Source organism: Nicotiana tabacum, chromosome 22 (genome assembly GCF_000715075.1).
Source record: "Nicotiana tabacum cultivar K326 chromosome 22, ASM71507v2, whole genome shotgun sequence".
Taxonomy (NCBI): Eukaryota; Viridiplantae; Streptophyta; class Magnoliopsida; order Solanales; family Solanaceae; genus Nicotiana; species Nicotiana tabacum.
The window spans coordinates 183475615-183494896 of NC_134101.1; positions in this window are offsets into that span (position 1 = coordinate 183475615).

Below are 19282 nucleotides of genomic sequence, written 5' to 3' on the forward strand. Positions count from 1 at the left end.
AGATCCTCAGGATACAAAGAGGTTCATGGCGTATGTTGAGGGTACTAAGAGATCCTCGGGATACTGAGAGATCCCCGGTTATTATCTTTGTGAAGAGTGGTATTCTTGGTGATTGTTTTTGCCTCTTTTTCAGTTGTAGTTATCCTTATTATCCTGTATTAATTCTTATTGTTATCTTTCAACTGTACTGCTGTATCTTATATTGTCGTACCTTATATTTCATTTAATCTCAGTAGGGCCTTGACCTTCCTCGTCACTACCCGACCAAGGTTAGGCTTGGCACTTACTGAGTACCGATGTGGTATACTCATGCCTTTCTGTGCATGTTTTTCATGTACAGATCCAGGTACCTCCACTCAGACTTATCACGCCTGAGACGAGGCACTAGTAGAGACTCCGAGGTATATCTGCCGCGTCCGCAGACCGAAGAGTCCATTTCTACTCTCCCTTTTTAGTATTAGCCCTTCTGTATTTTTTTCTTTCCCTTGTTAGATATTTTGGAGTTAGATACTAGTAGACATTCAAAGGTTAGTGATCATGAGATTCCGGGTTTTGGGAAAATGTATTTAGTTTTCGAGAGTCGATATTGTGTATGCCGAGCGGCACTTTTAAACACGATTTTATTCCACTATTTCGGATTTTAATTATTTCTTCTGCAAATTTTGTTTATTTTCCGCATTGTTAGGCTTATCTAATCGTAGAGACTAGGTGCCGTCACGATGGTTCACGGAGGGCGAACCGAGGTCGTGACATGCATACTTTTAACATCAAACAAAGCAACAATAAGTGTGATTTGCTACCGAACTTTGTGTTCACTGAAACACTGGGGTTTGAAGTACCACTACACCAGTGTGTAATTCGTTCTATCATGGGAAGAAATAATCCATAACCTTAAGTATTAGGAGGGGATCAAATTTCTTAAGGAAATACTGTGAATTCAGTGGGCTCGGATTAAAATTTTGTTTCTGTTTTTCATTTTTGTTTATGTTCATTTATATTTTCCAGAATTATTTTACAAATACAATTTACAAACAAGCTTAAAAAATTTAATATATTTTCTGTATTTATACTCATTGTTTCTAAAGAGTAAAACCTCTATGGTTTTGTACTCTATTGGAGATTAAAATCTATGTAATTTTAACGTTTGTGTCTACGTAATTCTACGTAATTTTAATGATAATGTGAACCAAGCTGTTCCAATGATGATTGCCAATGTCTCAATGAACCGAACAACACCGGCAGCATTGGCACCGGCCGAGAAATTCGGAAAATATTTTGGGATTGATTTCAAGCGCTGGCAGCAAAAGATGTTCTTCTATTTGGCTACTCTAAGTCTCCAGAAGTTCATCAAGGAAGATGTTCCTGTGCTGTCCGATGAAACTCGAGAAACTGAACGCTTTCTCGTGATTGAGGCATGGAAGAATTCAATTTTTTTGTGCAAGAATTATATTCTAAGCGGTCTGAAGGATGCTTCGTATAACATCTATAGTGGCATGGAAACGTCAAAAGAACAGTGGACTGCGCTTGAAAAGAAATACAAAATCGAAGATTCCGGGTTGAAGAAGTTCGTTGCTGCAAAGTTTTTGGACTACAAAATGGTAGATAACAAGTCTGTTATTACCTAAGTCCAGGAATTGCAAGTGATTATTCACGATCTCCTTACTAAAAGTATAAATCAAATTAATGCTCATGCTGAAAGTAGTAATCTTAGTATTTTTACTAACAGAAATTTCATTGAAGGTCTTGTCATCAATGAAGCATTCCAAGTAGCAGCGATGATTGAGAAGTTGCCTCATTTGTGGAAGGACTTCAAAAACTACTTGAAACACAAACACAAGTAGATGTCCCATGAAGATATCATTTTTCGGTTGAGAATCGAAGAGGACATCAAAGCTGCTGAAAAGAGAGGCCGTGGAAACTCAACAATAATGTGAGCAAATATTGTTGAAGAGAACAAAAAGAGGAAGAAGGCTTCTGGACCGAAATATAACCCAAGTAAGAAGCGGTTCAGTGGAAATTACTACAACTATGGAAAAGCCGGACACAAATCTACGGAGTGTCGTGCTCCGAAGAAAGATAAGAAGAAGGGTCAAGCAAACATGGTTGAAAAGCATGATAATGTTGATGACTTATGTGCCATGCTTTCCGAATGCAACTTGGTGGGCAATCCTAAAGAGTGGTGGATTGATCCTGGAGCCACTCGCCATGTTTGTGCTGTTAAAAAAGCTTTTGCTATTTATGCTCCTGTTGGACCCGATGAGATGTTATCTATGGGAAATGCTGCAAAGGCCAAGATTGAAGGATGTGGAAAGATATTTCCCAAAATGACTTCCGGCAAAGTGGTAACTTTGAATAACATCCTTCATGTTCCCGAGATTAGAAAGAATTTAGTCTTTGCTGGACTTCTTGTTAAGAATGGTTTTAAATGTGTTTTTGTTTCCGATAAGGTTGTAATAAGTAAGAGCGAAATGTTTGTAGGAAAAGGTTACCTCACTAAGGGCCTTTTCAAGCTGAATGTAATGGTTGTTGAAAATAATAATAAAATTTCAGCTTCGTCTTACTTACTTGAGTCAAATGAATTATGGCATATACGTTTGGGTCATGTTAATTATAAAACCTTGCAAAAAATGATTAATTTGGAATTATTGCCTACATTTGAATGCGACAAATCAAAATCTCGAATATGTATGGAATCTAAGTGTGTTAAACATCCTTATAAGTTAGTTGAAAGGAATTCAGATCCTTTAGACTTAATTTACACAGATATTTGCGATATGAACTCAATACCATCTCGCGGTGGAAAAAAGTATTTCATAACTTTTATTGACGATAGTACTCGATATTGCGATGTTTATTTACTTAGTAGTAAAGATGAAGCAATAGACGCATTCAAGCAATACAAAAATGAAGTTGAAACACAACTTAACAAGAAAATCAAAATGATAAAAAGTGATAGGGGTGGTGAATATGAATCTCCTTTTGAACAAATATGTTTAGAATATGGAATTATTTATCAAATAATGGCCCCTTACACACCCCAATCCAATGGGATTGCAGAAAAAAAGAATCGTTCATTAAAGGAGATGATGAATGCATTATTGATAAGTTCTGGTTTGCCACAGAACTTGTGGGGGGAAGCCGTTCTTACGGCTAGACGAATACTAAATCGAGTACCCCATAGCAAAATACAATCCATTCCATATGAAAAATGAAAAGGAAGGAAGCCCAACTTGAATTATTTTAAAGTATGGGGGTGTTTGGCAAAAGTGCAAGTTCCTAAACCCAAAAGGGTAAAAATAGGACCGAAAACTATTGATTGTGTTTTCATAGGATATGCGACTAATAGTAAAGCAAATCGATTTCTGGTTCATAAATCAGAAAATCTCGACACTCACTATAATACGGTTATAGAATCAGATAATGCTGAGTTCTTTGAAAATATATATCCGTATAAAACGGAATGTGATTTGATTGGTGAAGGATCTAAACGACCTCGGGAAGAAACAAAAGAAAGTACACTTAACCAGGAGGATCCAAGACATAGTAAACATTAAAGAATGTCTACTTCATTTGGACCAGATTTTGTGACTTTCTTATTGGAAAATGAGCCTCAAACATTTAAAGAAGCTATGTCTTCTTCGAAATCATTGTTTTGGAAAGAGGCAGGCAATAGTGAAATAGAATCCATACTGAACAACCATACATGGGAATTGGTTGATCTTCCTCTTAGAAATAAACCGTTGGGTTCTAAATGGATCTTTAAGAGGAAAATGAAATATGATGGCACTATTGGCAAATTTAAGGCAAGACTTGTGGTCAAAGGGTATAGACAACGAGAAGGTCTTGACTATTTCGATACATACTCTCCAGTTACAAGAATTACGTTCATACGAACGTTAGTAGCGTTAGCTGCAGTTTATGGTCTTGAAATTCATCAAATGAATATTAAGACAACCTTCTTAAATGAAGAGTTAGAGGAAGAAATTTACATGGAACAATCTGAAGGGTTTGTAGTTCTATGTAAAGAAAAGAAGGTATGTAGACTTGTTAAGTCCCTTTACGGACTAAAACAAGCACTCAAACAATGACATGCGAAATTTGACCAAACAATGTTGTCAAATAGTTTTAAAATAAATGAATGTGATAAATGTGTGTACATTAAAAATGTTCCAAATTACATAGTTATTGTTTGCTTATATGTGAATGATATGCTGATAATAAGTAATAACATTGCTAACATAAATGCGACTAAGCGCATGCTAACTGGCAAGTTTGATATGAAAGACTTGGGAGTCGCTGATTTAATTCTGGGAATTAAGATCTATAAGACTTCTCAAGGTCTGGCATTGTCACAATCTCACTATATTAAGACAGTACTTGAAAAATTCAAGCACTTGGGCTTTAAAATTGCAAATACTCCAATTGATGTGAATCTTGCATTAACAAAGAACAAAGGCCAAAACATATCACAATTGGATTATGCTCGTGTGTTGGGTTGCTTAATGTGCATCATGAATTGTACACGACCAGATATAGCTTCTGCTATAAGTAAATTGAGTCGATATACGAGCAATCCAGGTCAATCTCATTGGATGCCCATAAAACAAGTTTTGAGGTGTTTAGTACATACCTAAGACTTTGCTTTGCACTACAGTAAATATCTTGCAGTCATTGAGGGATACTATGATGCAAATTGGATCATTAGATCAACTGATTCCAAGTCCACAAGTGGATATGTATTCACTATTGGTGGAGAAGCGGTATCTTGAAAGTCGTCCAAACAAACTTGTATTGCCCGCTCTACGATAGAGGCTGAATTTATAGCCTTAGATAAAGTCAGTGAAGAAGCTGAATGGCTCTGGAATTTCTTGGAAGATATTCCATTTTGGCCCAAACCGTTGGCACAAATATGCATACATTGCGATAATCAAGCGACAATTGGAAGGGTTGGGAGCATTATGTATAACAGTAAATCTCGTCATATACGACGAAGACATAAAACCGTTAGGCAATTACTCTCTAGAGGAATTATCACGATTGATTATGTAAAGTCAAGTGATAATGTGTTAGATCCACTTACAAAAGGCCTAACTAGAGAGGTAGTTGAGAAGTTATCAAGGGGAATGAGACTGTGGCCGAGAACAAGTCATAGTGGCGGTAACTCTACCTAGAAGATTGGTGATCCCAAGATCTAGGTTCAAGGAGATCAAACAAAGTCATTAATGATGGTTCAACATTGTCAACTAAACTTTTGGTCCATTCTCGTGATGAGACAATGTTCAGTTCCAAGGATAAAACATTAAAGCCTTTTGATTTCTAAATTTGATACGGGGTATATCAAATAGTGTATCTATGGGATGACATGTTTAGGAATCACCTATGTAAGTGTGAAGTGTTAGCCGCTTCAAGGAGAATCTTGCAAGGCCAGTTCTCTATGCACCTATAAAACCAGGCGGTGTTCATGGCTGAAACGAATACAATAATGAGAACCAGAGATGGTTAAGGGTTGGTTGTATGACTTGTGGTTGTCTAGGTATACACCAAAGTTTGACGGTTCAAAGATATCAAATCTACCGATTGATCGAGTATATCCAACATAAGTTCACTACAGAAAGTTCAAAGGGAAACCTACTTATCCAGATGCAATTAATCCTTGCTTGTGAATCACACAGTTTTTCATGCATGTTTCCGTGATATAGCCATTCTCCATTAATGTAGGGGATTGTTGGGGTTTTATGTATTTAAGTATATTAAATACGTAAAAGAGGGTGAATGGGAAAAGGAGGAAAATGAAATTTTTGAGTGAAATTTTAAGTTTTCCCCCTTGGCAAAGGGACATTGTCCCATATTGGAAGAGGAAGAGGTTTTTTATGGGTATATAAGCAATTGCTCATCTTCTAGATCTTAACGAGTTGAGAAGAAGGCAAGCCTCGCTGTCGTCATCGCTCGCTTGCTTGGCTCGGTTTTAGATTTGGATTTGGATTTAGATTTGGTTAAATGATCGATTGATTAATTAATTTTTTGGACCAAATTCATTTGTTACTAGTGAAATATTAACATAAATGTTATTAAATATTTGTTTTAATAACAAAATATTATATTAAAATAAATATTAATATGAAATCTTCCAATCCGTTTTCCAGTTGTGTAACTGAAAATTAACTACCCTCTTCAATTTTCCCTCTTTATTGTTGAGTAAATAGCCATTTATGTTATGACATTTATGCTATGGCCGTTTTGCATAAACAACCATTCTGAAGAGTTACACCTCTTCAGATTTCACCCAACTTTGGCTATAAATACAAGTCTATTCTGCTCAGAATTTCCATACAATTTTATGAGTTTCTCCTCCTTCTTATGCATACTTTTAACATCAAACAAAGCAACAGTAAGTGTGATTTGCTACTGAACTTTGTGTTCGCTGAAACACTAGGGTTTGAAGTACCACTACACCAGTGTGTAATTCGTTCTATCCTAGGAGGAAATAATCCATAACCTTGAGTACTAGGAGGGGATTAAATTCCGTAAGGAAACACTTTGAATTCAGTGGGCTCGGATTAAAATTCTATTTCTGTTTTTCATTTATGTTTATGTTCATTTATATTTTCCAGAATTATTTTACAAATACAGTTTACTAACAAGGTTAAGGAATTTAATATATTTTTTGTATTTGTACTCACTGTTTCTAGAGAGTAAAACCTTTGTGGTTTTGTACTCTATTGGAGATTAAAATCTACATGATTTTAACATTTGTGTCATTCTTTTACAGAAATGACTAATGATTATGTGAACCAAGTTGTTCCAATGGTGACTGCCAATGCCTCAATGAGCCAAACAACACCGGCAACATTGGCATCGACGGGGAAAGCCGAAAAATTTTCTGGGATTGATTTCAAGCGTCGACAGCAAAAGATGTTCTTCTATTTGACTACTCTAAGTCTCTAGAAGTTCATCAAGGAAGATGTTCCTGTGCTGTCCGATGAAACTCTAGAAACTAAACGCTTTCTCGTGATTGAGGCGTGGAAGCATTTAGATATTTTGTGTAAGAATTATATTCTAAGCAGGCTGGAGGATGCTTCGTATAACGTCTACATTGGCGTGAAAACATCAAAAGAACTATGGATTGCGCTTGAAAAAAAATACAAAACCGAAGATGTCAGGTTAAAGAAGTTCGTTGCTGCAAAGTTTTTGGACTACAAAATGGTAGATAGCAAGTCTGTTATTACCCAAGTCCAGGAATTGCAAGTGATTATTCACGATCTCCTTGCTGAAGGTATAAATCAAATTAATACTGATATTGAAAGCAGTAATCTTAGTATTTTTACTAACAGAAATTTCATTGCAGGTTTTGTCATCAATGAAGCATTCCAAGTAGCGGCGATTATTGAGAAGTTGCCTCCTTTGTGGAAGGACTTCAAAAACTACTTGAAATACAAATGCAAGGAGATGTCCCTTGAAGATCTCATTATTCGGTTGAAATCGAAGAGGACAACAAAGCTGCTGAAAAGAGAGGCCATGGAAACTCAACAATAATGTGAGCAAATATTGTTGAAGAGAACAAAAAGAGGAAGAAGGCTTCTGGACTGAAATATAACCCTAGCAAGAAGCGGTTCTGTGGAAATTGCTACAACTTTGGAAAAGCCGGACACAAATTTACGGAATATCGTACTCCGAAGAAAGACAAGAAGAAAAGTCAAACACACATTGTTGAAAAGCATGATGATGTTGATGACTTATGTGCCATGCTTTCCGAATGCAACTTGGTGGGCAATCCTAAAGAGTGGTGGATTGATTTTGGAGCCACTCGCCATGTTTGTGCTATTAGAGAAGCTTTTGCTACTTATGCTCCTGTTGGACCCGATGAGATGCTTTCTATGGGAAATGCTGCAAAGGCCAAGATTGAAGGATGTGGGAAGATATTTCCCAAAATGACTTCTAGCAAAGTGGTGACTTTGAACAACGTCCTTCATGTTCCCGAGATTAGGAAGAATTTAGTCTCTGCTGGACTTCTTGTTTAGAATGGTTTTAAATTTGTTTTTTCCCCGATAAGGTTGTAATAAATAAGAACGAAATGTTTGTAGGAAAATGTTACCTCACTAAGGGCCTTTTCAAGCTGAATGTAATGGTTGTTGAAAATAATAATAAAATTTCAGCTTCATCTTACTTACTCGAGTCAAATGAATTATGGCATATACGTTTGGGTCATGTTAATTATAAAACCTTGCGGAAAATAATTAATTTGGAAGTATCGCCTACATTTGAATGCGACAAATCAAAATCTCAAATATGTATGGAATCTAAGTATGTTAAACATCCTTATAAGTCAGTTGAAAGGAATTCAGATCCTTTAGACTTAATTCACACAGATATTTGCGATATGAAGTCAATACCATCTCGCAGTGGAAAAAAGTATTTCATAACTTTTATTGATGATAGTACTCGATATTGCGATGTTTACTTGCTTAATAGTAAAATGAAGCAATAGACGCATTCAATCAATACAAAAATGAAGTTGAAACGCAACTTAACAAGAAAATCAAAATGATAAGAAGTGATAGGGGTGGTGAATATGAATCTCCTTTAGAAAAAATATGTTTAGAATATGGAATTATTCATCAAACAATGGCCCCTTACACGCCCCAATCCAATGGGATTGCATAAAGAAAGAATCGTTCATTAAAGGAGATGATGAACGCATTATTGATAAGTTCTGGTTTGCCACAGAACTTGTGGGGGAAGCCATTCTTATGGCTAGCCGAATACTAAATCGAGTACCCCACTGCAAAACACAATCCATTCCATATGAAAAATGGAAAGGAAGGAAGCCCAACTTGAATTATTTTAAAGTGTGGGGGTGTTTGGCAAAAGTACAAGTTCCTAAACCAAAAAAGGTAAAAATACGACCGAAAACTATTGATTGTGTTTTCATAGGATATGCGACTAATAGTAAAGCATATCAATTTCTGGTTTATAAATCAGAAAATCTCGACATTCATAATAATACGGTTATAGAATCAGATAATGCTGAGTTCTTTGAAAATATATATCCGTATAAAACAGAATGTGGGTCGATTATTGAATGATCTAAATGACCTAGGGAAGAAACAAAAGAAAGTACACTTATCCAGGAGGATCCAAGACGTAGTAAACATCAAAGAACGTCTACTTCATTTGGACCAGATTTTGTGGCTTTCTTATTGGAAAATGAGCCTCAAACATTTAAAGAAGCTATGTCTTCTTCGGAATCATTGTTTTGGAAAAAGGTAGTCAAGAGTGAAATAGAATCCATACTGAACAACCATACATGGGAATTGGTTGATCTTCCTCCTAGAAATAAAACGTTGGGTTCTAAATGGATCTTTAAAAGGAAAATGAAAGATGATGTCACTATTGGCAAATTTAAGGCAAGACTTGTGGTCAAAGGGTATAGACAACGAGAAGGTCTTGACTATTTCGATACATACGCTCCAGTTACAAGAATTACGTCCTTACGAACGTTAGTAGCGTTAGCTGCAGTTTATGGTCTTGAAATTCATCAAATGGATGTTAAGACGACCTTCTTAAATGGAGAGTTGGAGGAAGAAATTTACATGGAACAACCTGAAGGGTTTGTAGTTCCAGGTAAAGAAAAGAAGTTATGTAGACCTGTTAAGTCCCTTTACGGACTAAAACAAGCACCCAAACAATGACATGCGAAATTTGACCAAACAATGTTGTCAAATGGTTTTAAAATAAATGAATGTGATAAATGTGTGTACATTAAAAATGTTCCAAATTACTTAGTCATTGTTTGCTTATATGTGGATGATATGCTGATAATGAGTAATGACATTGCTAACATAAATGCGACTAAGCACATGCTAATTGGCAAGTTTGATATGAAAGACTTGGGTGTTGCTGATTTAATTCTGGGAATTAAGATCCATAAGACTTCTCAAGGTCTGGCATGGTCACAATATCACTATATTAAGACAGTACTTGAAAAATTCAAGCACTTGGGCTTTAAAATTGTAAAAGCTCTAATTGACGTGAATCTTGCATTAGAAAAGAACAAAGGCCAAAGCATATTACAATTGGATTATGCTCGTGTGTTGGGTTGCTTAATGTATATCATGTATTGTACACGACCAGATATAGCTTGTGCTATAAGTAAATTGAATCGATATACGAGCAATCCAGGTCAATCTCATTGGATGGCCATGAAACGAGTTTTGGGGTATTTAGTACATACCCAGGACTTTGCTTTGCACTACAGTAAATATCCTACGGTCATTGAGGGATACTATGATGAAAATTGGATCACCAGATCAACTGATTCCAAGTCCACAAGTGGATATATATTCACTATTGGTGGAGGAGCGGTATCTTGGAAATCGTCCAAACAAACTTGTATTGCCCGCTCTACGTTGGAGGCTGAATTCATAGCCTTAGATATAGCCGGTGAAGAAGCTGAATGACTCTGGAATTTCTTGGAAGATATTCCATTTTGGCCCAAACCATTGGCCCAAATATGCATACATTGTTGTTACGCCCAGAACCTGGGCCTGGACGTAACACGACACTAGGTGCCTGACTACATGTGATCGAGCGAACCATCTGGCTGGCTGAATCAACATGTGATAACATACTAAATGTGGAAGATAAACCAACATATGCTGATATACTGAAAGCCTGAATAATAAAAATCAATATGTGGAAACACTAATACAAGTCTGAAACACATCTGTAGCCAATATTGCTTAACATGAAAAGCTTGCGACTCTGTCTAACTGTTACTCTAGTCTATGAAGCCTCTATTAAAGTACTGGAAACACTGACTATCTGTAAATACTGAAAGGTTGTAAAGTAATGATAATGCCCCGAAAGAATTGGGGATCACCAAATAGTTGGTACGAGAATCCTAGCGCTCTGAATCATCAACCTGTAAATCATTACCTGTATCTTGAGATGCAGGCCTCGGGCAAAAGGGATGTCAATACATTTGAATTGCAATGTTATGCAAAGCAACTGAAAGAAAGAATTAAAAATGCTGAAACTGAAACTAAGCTGATAACTGAGAATTGATAATTGATAACTGAAATGATAACTATTGAAACTGAAACTGAAATGATAACTGACAATTGATAACTGAACTGATAACTGAAATGATAAAGGAAGTAAGGATATGAATACTCCCTCTTCTGAATGATGGACAACCTATTTATCTGAATAAGCTACGGCCTCAGGCCCAATATATATGTGCACAAGCTACGACCTCAGGCCCAAGTATATGTATACATAACTACAACCTCAGGCCCAAAATGCATAAAGCATAAACTACGGCCTCAGGCCCAAACATGCATAAAGCATAAACTACGGCCTCAACCCCAAACATGATAAAGCATAAACTACAACCTCAGGCCCAAGTATGCATAAAGCATATAAACTACAGCCTCAAGCCTAAATACAGGTGTTCAATATTCAGGAACTGAGAATCAAACTACAATACATGATAGTGAAATATTGAAGCACACTGAGTTATATGATACTGGAATACTGGATCACACTGAGTTACATAATACTGGAATACTAAATAGGACTAGACATATATTCTTGAACTGATTATGAACACTGAAACTTCAACTATTTATGACATACTAAGTAATCTATTCTAAGACTCGGGGGCGTCAAACCCAAGTCTATATTGAATAAGCAATGAGCTCACAACGTTCAGAATGAAAGTGGTGAACGAGTTATGAAGCTAGAGAATAGAAGTTCTACAACTATTTAAGGAACTAGGCTTAACTATATTTCTGAGGCAATTGGTAACGTCGTAAAAGAAACATAGTGTAGGGAGAATCATTAAAATTCTCAAACATAGAGAGTTAGCCTCACATACCTTAACTTCCTGCCCTTGAGCATATACAACATTCTCCCACCCTTTCAACTTTAATCTATATCAATACAAGTCAAAGAGATTCCATATTAGCAATAATTCTCATGTTTTGGTCACTTAAGCATTTTCTCAAACACTTGGTGGCATAATGCTTCATGGTCCTTATTAATGGTGTCTCTACACCCAATAACTCATTCTGTTATTCCTAGATAAATTTTAAAGTCTCAAATAATTACAATCAACATCATTCTTTATCACTCATAAGGTAACAACACTAACCAATAATTAACAATCAACAACCCAAACCTATAATTCGTTTATGCTTTTCTATCAAACCCATTAACTCATTTCTCATGAACTAGGGTTTATAATCATTAAATCAATGCTAGGATCAATTAGAGGGTGAAGACATTACCTTTTTGAAGTTCAAGCCCTTTGAATTCGAGTTCTAGGCTTCCTTCTCTCAACAATGATGTCCCAATCAAATATCTAATGATATGGAGGGTTTAGACATGTTAATAAGATGTTGCAAAATTTAAATTAACTTATAATCACCATTGAACTTACCTTGGGTGGTGGAAGGACCCTTAAGGAGTTAGGTTTTTGAGAGTTCACCTTTCTAGAGCAAGTTTTTATGTTTTGGGGCTGTAGGGGGACAAAATATGGCTTTAAAATGACCCCTCATAAGTGCGCCCACGCATCTGAAGACCTGACCATGCTACTGACCGTGCAAAACAGCAATAACACTACCTCAAAAGAAGCCCGGCCGTGCTAGGGGCGCGCTACAGGGCGCATATATCGCATACTGTTCTGTAAAATGCGCAAAACCTTTTGCACAGAAATCCATTCAGGCTCCATAATATATCGTTGGAAAGATATTTCAAAGGCCTACAAATTGTGTGTTTTGAGTTTTCCTAAATTCCTTACACATTTTCACTAAAACCTGCTGGAAGACAGACCTTCTGCAAACTTAGTCGATTTTGTCAAATCTTATGCACCTTACTTTCCATCTTGATTTTGAAAAAAACTATTTTCACCTATAATCATCCTGATGGGACTTCACATGTTCAAAATATAACCTTACTACTCCTTTAACTCATTCATACTTAAGCCAGATTTACGGGGTGTTACAATTGCGATAGTCAAGCGGCAATTGGAAGGGCTGGGAGCATTATGTATAACGGTAAATCTCGTCACATACGACAAAGACATAAAACCATTAGGCAATTACTCTCTAGAGGAATTATCACGATTGATTATGTAAAGTCAAGTGATAATGTGTCGGATCCACTTACAAAAGGCCTAACTAGAGAGGTAGTTGAGAAGTCATCGAGGGGAATGGGACTGTGGCCGAGAACAAGTCATAGTGGCGGTAACTCTACCTAGAAGATTGGAGATCCCAATATCTAGGTTCAAGGAGATCAAACAAAGTCATTAATGACGGTTCAACATTGCCAACTAAATTTTGGTCCATTCTCGTGATGAGACAATGTTTAGTACCAAGGATAAATCATTAAGGCTTTTTAATGATTTCTAAATTTGATACGAGGTATATCAAATAGTGTATCTACGGGATGACACATTTAAGAATCACCCATGTAAGTGTGAAATGTTAGCTGCTTCAAGGAGAATCTTGTAAGGCCAGTTCTCTATGCACTTATGAAACCAGGCAGTGATCATGGCTGAAACGAACACAACAATGAGAATTAAAGACGGTTAAGGGTTGGTTGTGTGACTTGTGGTTGTCTAGTACCAAAGTTCGATGGTTCAAAGATATCAAATCTATTGATTGATCGAGTATATCCGACATAAGCTCACTACGAAAAGTTCAAAGGAAAACCTACTTATCCAGATGCAATTAATCCTTGCTTGTGAATCACACAGTTTTTCATGCATGTTTCTGTGATATCGCCATTCCCCATTCATGTGGGGGATTGTTTGGGTTTTATGTATTTAAGTATATTAAATACTTAAAAGAGGGTGAATGGAAAATGGAGGGAAATGAAATTTTTGAGTGAAAGTTTAAGTTTCCCCCCTTGGAAAAGGGACATTGTCACATATTGGAATAATAAGATGTTTTTTATGGGTATATAAGCAATTGCTCTTCTTCTAGCTCTTAAAGAGTTGAGAAGAAGGCAAGCCTCGCGCCGTCGTCGTCGTCGCTCGGCTCGACTTCGGATTCGGCTTCAGATTTGGATTTGGTCAAATGATCGATTGATTGATTAATTTATTGGACCAAATTTATTTGTTAATAGTAAAATATTAATAGAAATGTTATTAAATATTTGTTTTAATAACAAAATATTAATATTAAAATAAATATTAATATTAAATCCTCCAATCCATTTTCAATTGTGTAACTAAAAATTAAACTACCCTCTTCAATTTTCCCTTTTTATTTTCGCTCTTTATTGTTGAGTAAATAGCCATTTATATTATGGTATTTATGTTGTGGCCGTTTTGCATAAACAACCATTCTGAAGAGTTGCACCTGTTCAGATTTCAGCCCAACTTTGGCTATAAATACAAGTCTATTCTGCTCAGAATTTCCATACGATTTTTTGAGTTTCTCCTCCTCCTTCTGCATACTTTTAACATCAAACAAAGCAATAGTAAGTGTGATTTGCTACCGAACTTTGTGTTTGCTGAAACACTAGGGTTTGAAGTTCCACTACACCAGTGTGTAATTCGTTCTATCATGGGAGGAAATAATCTATAACCTTGGGTACTAGGAGGGGATTAAATTCCTTAAAGAAACACTGTGAATTTAGTGGGCTCGGATTAAAATTCTGTTTCTGTTTTTCATTTCTATTTATGTTCATTTATATTTTCTAGAATTATTTTATAAATATAGTTTACTAACAAGCTTAAGGAATTTAATATATTTTCTGTATTTGTACTCACTATTTCTGGAGAGTAAAACCTTTGTCGTTTTGTACTCTATTGGAGATTAAAATCTACGTGATTTTAACATTTGTGTCATTCTTTTACAGAAATGACTAATGATAATGTGAACCAAGCTGTTCCAATGGTGACTGCCAATGCCTCAACGATCCGAACAACACCGGCAGCATTGGCACCGGCGGAGAAACCCGACATTTTTTTTGGGATTGATTTCAAGCACTGGTAGCAAAAGATGTTCTTCTATTTGACTACTCTAAGCCTCCAGAAGTTCATCAAGGAAGATGTTCCTGTGATGTCAGATGAAACTCCAGAAATTGAACGTTTCTCGTGATTGAGGTGTGGAAGTATTCAGATTTTTTGTGCAAGAATTATATTCTAAGCGGGCTCGAGGATGCTATGTATAACGTCTACAGTGGCGTGGAAATGTTAAAAGAATTGTGGACTGCGCTTGAAAAGAAATACAAAACCGAAGATGCTGGGTTGAAGAAGTTCGTTGCTGTAAAGTTTTTGGACTACAAAATGGTAGATAGCAAGTCTGTTATTACCCAAGTCCAGGAATTGCAAGTGATTATTCACGATCTCCTTGCTGAAGGTATAAATCAAATTAATATTGATGTTGAAAGTAGTAATCATAGTATTTTTACTAACAGAAATTTCATTGAAGGTCTTATCATCAATGGAGCATTCCAAGTAGCCGCGATGATTGAGGAGTTGCCTTATTGTGGAAGGACTTCAAAAACTACTTGAAACACAAACGCAAGGAGATGTCCTTTGAAGATCTCATTGTTCGGTAGAGAATCGAAGAGGACAACAAAGCTGCTGAAAAGAGAGGCCGTGGAAACTCAACAATAATGGGAGCAATTATTGTTGAAGGGAACAGAAAGAGGAAGAAGGCTTCTAGACCGAAATATAACCCAAGAAAGAAGCGGTTTAGTGGAAATTTCTACAACTGTGGAAAAGCCGGACATAAATCTAAGGAGTGTCGTGCTCCGAAGAAAGACAAGAAGAAGGGTCAAACAAATATGGTTGAAAAGCATGATGATGTTGATGACTTATGTGACATGCTTTCCGAATGCAACTTGATGGACAATCCTAAAGAGTGGTGGATTGATTCTGGATCCACTCGTCATATTTGTGCTGTTAGAGCAACTTTTGCTACTTATGCTACTGTTGGACCCGATGAGATGCTTTCTATGGGAAATGATGCAAAGGCCAAGATTGAAAAATGTGGGAAGGTATTTCTCAAAATGACTTTCGGCAAAGTGGTGACTTTGAACAACGTCCTTCATGTTCCCGAGATTAGGAAGAATTTAGTCACTGCTAGACTTCTTGTTAAGAATGGTTTTAAATGTGTTTTGGTTTCCGATAAGGTTGTAATAAGTAAGAACGAAATGTTTGTAGGAAAAGGTTACCTCACTGAGGGCCTTTTCAAGCTGAATGTAATGGTTGTTGAAAATAATAATAAAATTTCAGCTTCATCTTACTTACTTGAGTCAAATGAATTATGGCATATACGTTCGGATCATGTTAATTATAAAACCTTGCATAAAATAATTAATTTGGAAGTATTGCCTAAATTTGAATGCGATAAATTAAAATGTCAAATATGTGTGGAATATAAGTATGTTAAACATCCTTATAAGTCAGTTGAAAGGAATTCAGATCCTTTAGACTTAATTCACACAGATATTTGCGATATGAAGTCAATACCATCTCGCAGTGGAAAGAAGTATTTCATAACTTTTATTGACGATAGTATTCGATATTGCTATGTTTACTTACTTAATAGTAAAGATGAAGCAATAGATGCATTCAAGCAATACAAAAATGAAGTTGAAACGCAACTTAACAAGAAAATCAAAATGATAAGAAGTGATAGGGGTGGTAAATATGAATCTCCTTTTGAACAAATATGTTTAGAATATGGAATAATTCATCAAACAATGGCCCCTTACACTCCCTAATCCAATGGGACTGCAGAAAGAAAGAATCATTCATTAAAGGAGATGATGAATGCATTATAGATAAGTTCTGGTTTGCCACAGAACTTATGGGTGGAAGCCGTTCTTACAGCTAGCCGAATACTAAATCGAGTACCTCATAGCAAAACACAATCCATTCCATATGAAAAATGGAAAGGAAGGAAGACCAACTTGAATTATTTTAAAGTGTGGGGGTGTTTGGAAAAAGTGCACGTTCCTAAATCCAAAAGGGTAAAAATAGGACCGAAAATCATTGATTGTGTTTTAATTGGATATGCGACTAATAGTAAAGCATATCGATTTCTGGTTCATAAATCAGAAAATCCCGACTTTCATAATAATACAGTTATAGAATCAGATAATGCTGAGTTTTTTGAAAATATATATCCATATAAAAAGGAATGTGAGTTGATTGGTGAAGGATCTTAATGACCTCAGGAAGAAACAAAAGAAAGTACACTTAACTAGGATGATCCAAGACGTAGTAAACGTCAAAGAACGTCTACTTCATTTGGACCAAATTTTGTGACTTTCTTATTGGAAAATGAGCCTTAACATTTAAAGAAGCTATATCTTCTTCGGAATCATTGTTTTGGAAAGAGGCAGTCAATAGTGAAATAGAATCCATACTTAACAACCATAGATAGGAATTGGTTGATCTTCCTCCTGGAAATAAACCGTTGGGTTCTAAATGGATATTTAAGAGGAAAACGAAAGATTATGGCACTATTGACAAATTTAAGGCAATACTTATGGTCAAAGGGTATAGACAACAAGAAGGTCTTGACTATTTCGATACATACTCTCCAATTACAAGAATTACGTCCATACGAACGTTAGTAGCATTTGCTGCAGTTTATGGTCTTGAAATTCATCAAATGGATGTTAAGACGACCTTCTTAAATGGAGAGTTGGAGGAAGAAATTTACATGGAACAACCTGAAGGGTTTGTAGTTCCAGGTAAAGAAAAGAAGTTATGTAGACCTGTTAAGTCCCTTTACGGACTAAAACAAGCACCCAAACAATGACATGCGAAATTTGACCAAACAATGTTGTCAAATGGTTTTAAAATAAATGAATGTGATAAATGTGTGTACATTAAAAATGTTCCAAATTACTTAGTCATTGTTTGCTTATATGTGGATGATATGCTGATAATGAGTAATGACATTGCTAACATAAATGCGACTAAGCACATGCTAATTGGCAAGTTTGATATGAAAGACTTGGGTGTTGCTGATTTAATTCTGGGAATTAAGATCCATAAGACTTCTCAAGGTCTGGCATGGTCACAATATCACTATATTAAGACAGTACTTGAAAAATTCAAGCACTTGGGCTTTAAAATTGTAAAAGCTCTAATTGACGTGAATCTTGCATTAGAAAAGAACAAAGGCCAAAGCATATTACAATTGGATTATGCTCGTGTGTTGGGTTGCTTAATGTATATCATGTATTGTACACGACCAGATATAGCTTGTGCTATAAGTAAATTGAATCGATATACGAGCAATCCAGGTCAATCTCATTGGATGGCCATGAAACGAGTTTTGGGGTATTTAGTACATACCCAGGACTTTGCTTTGCACTACAGTAAATATCCTACGGTCATTGAGGGATACTATGATGAAAATTGGATCACCAGATCAACTGATTCCAAGTCCACAAGTGGATATATATTCACTATTGGTGGAGGAGCGGTATCTTGGAAATCGTCCAAACAAACTTGTATTGCCCGCTCTACGTTGGAGGCTGAATTCATAGCCTTAGATATAGCCGGTGAAGAAGCTGAATGACTCTGGAATTTCTTGGAAGATATTCCATTTTGGCCCAAACCGTTGGCACTAATTGTGACGACCGGCCGGTCGTCTTAAGAATTAACACTCCAATCCGCTATTAACTGCTTTTCCCATGTTTATTTCTGCTATTTTGATTTGCCGGGACTTTCGGTTTTGAGTTTCGGAGAGTTTTGGGACACTTAGTCCCTAAATGAGAGCTTAAGTGTTAGAAAGTTGACCGTAGTCAGAATAGTATGAAGAAGGCCTCAGAATGGAATTCCGATGGTTCCGTTAGCTCCGTGGGGTGGTTATGGGCTTAGGAGCATATTCGAATTATGTTTTGGAGATCCGTAGCTAATTTAGGCTTGAAATGCCGAAAGGTCAAATTTTGAAGTTTCTGGTTCGATAGTGAGATTTTGATCTGAGGGTCAAAATTGAATTCCGGAAGTTGGAGTGGCTGCGTAGTGTTTAATGTGACATGTGTGCAAAATTTCAGGTCATTCGGACGAGGTTTGATAGACTTTTTGATCGAAAGTGTATTTTTAGAGTTTTAGAATTTTTAGGCTTGAATCCCTGGTTGATTCGTCGTCTCGATGTTGTTTTAGGTGTTTCAAGGATTGGTATAAGTTTTGGACAATGGTATTAGACTTGTTGGTGCCTTTGGTTGAGGTCCCGCGGGCCTCGAGATGATTTTGGATGGTTGACAGAAGGATTTTGGAGTTTGGAGTTGCAGCTTCAGCTAG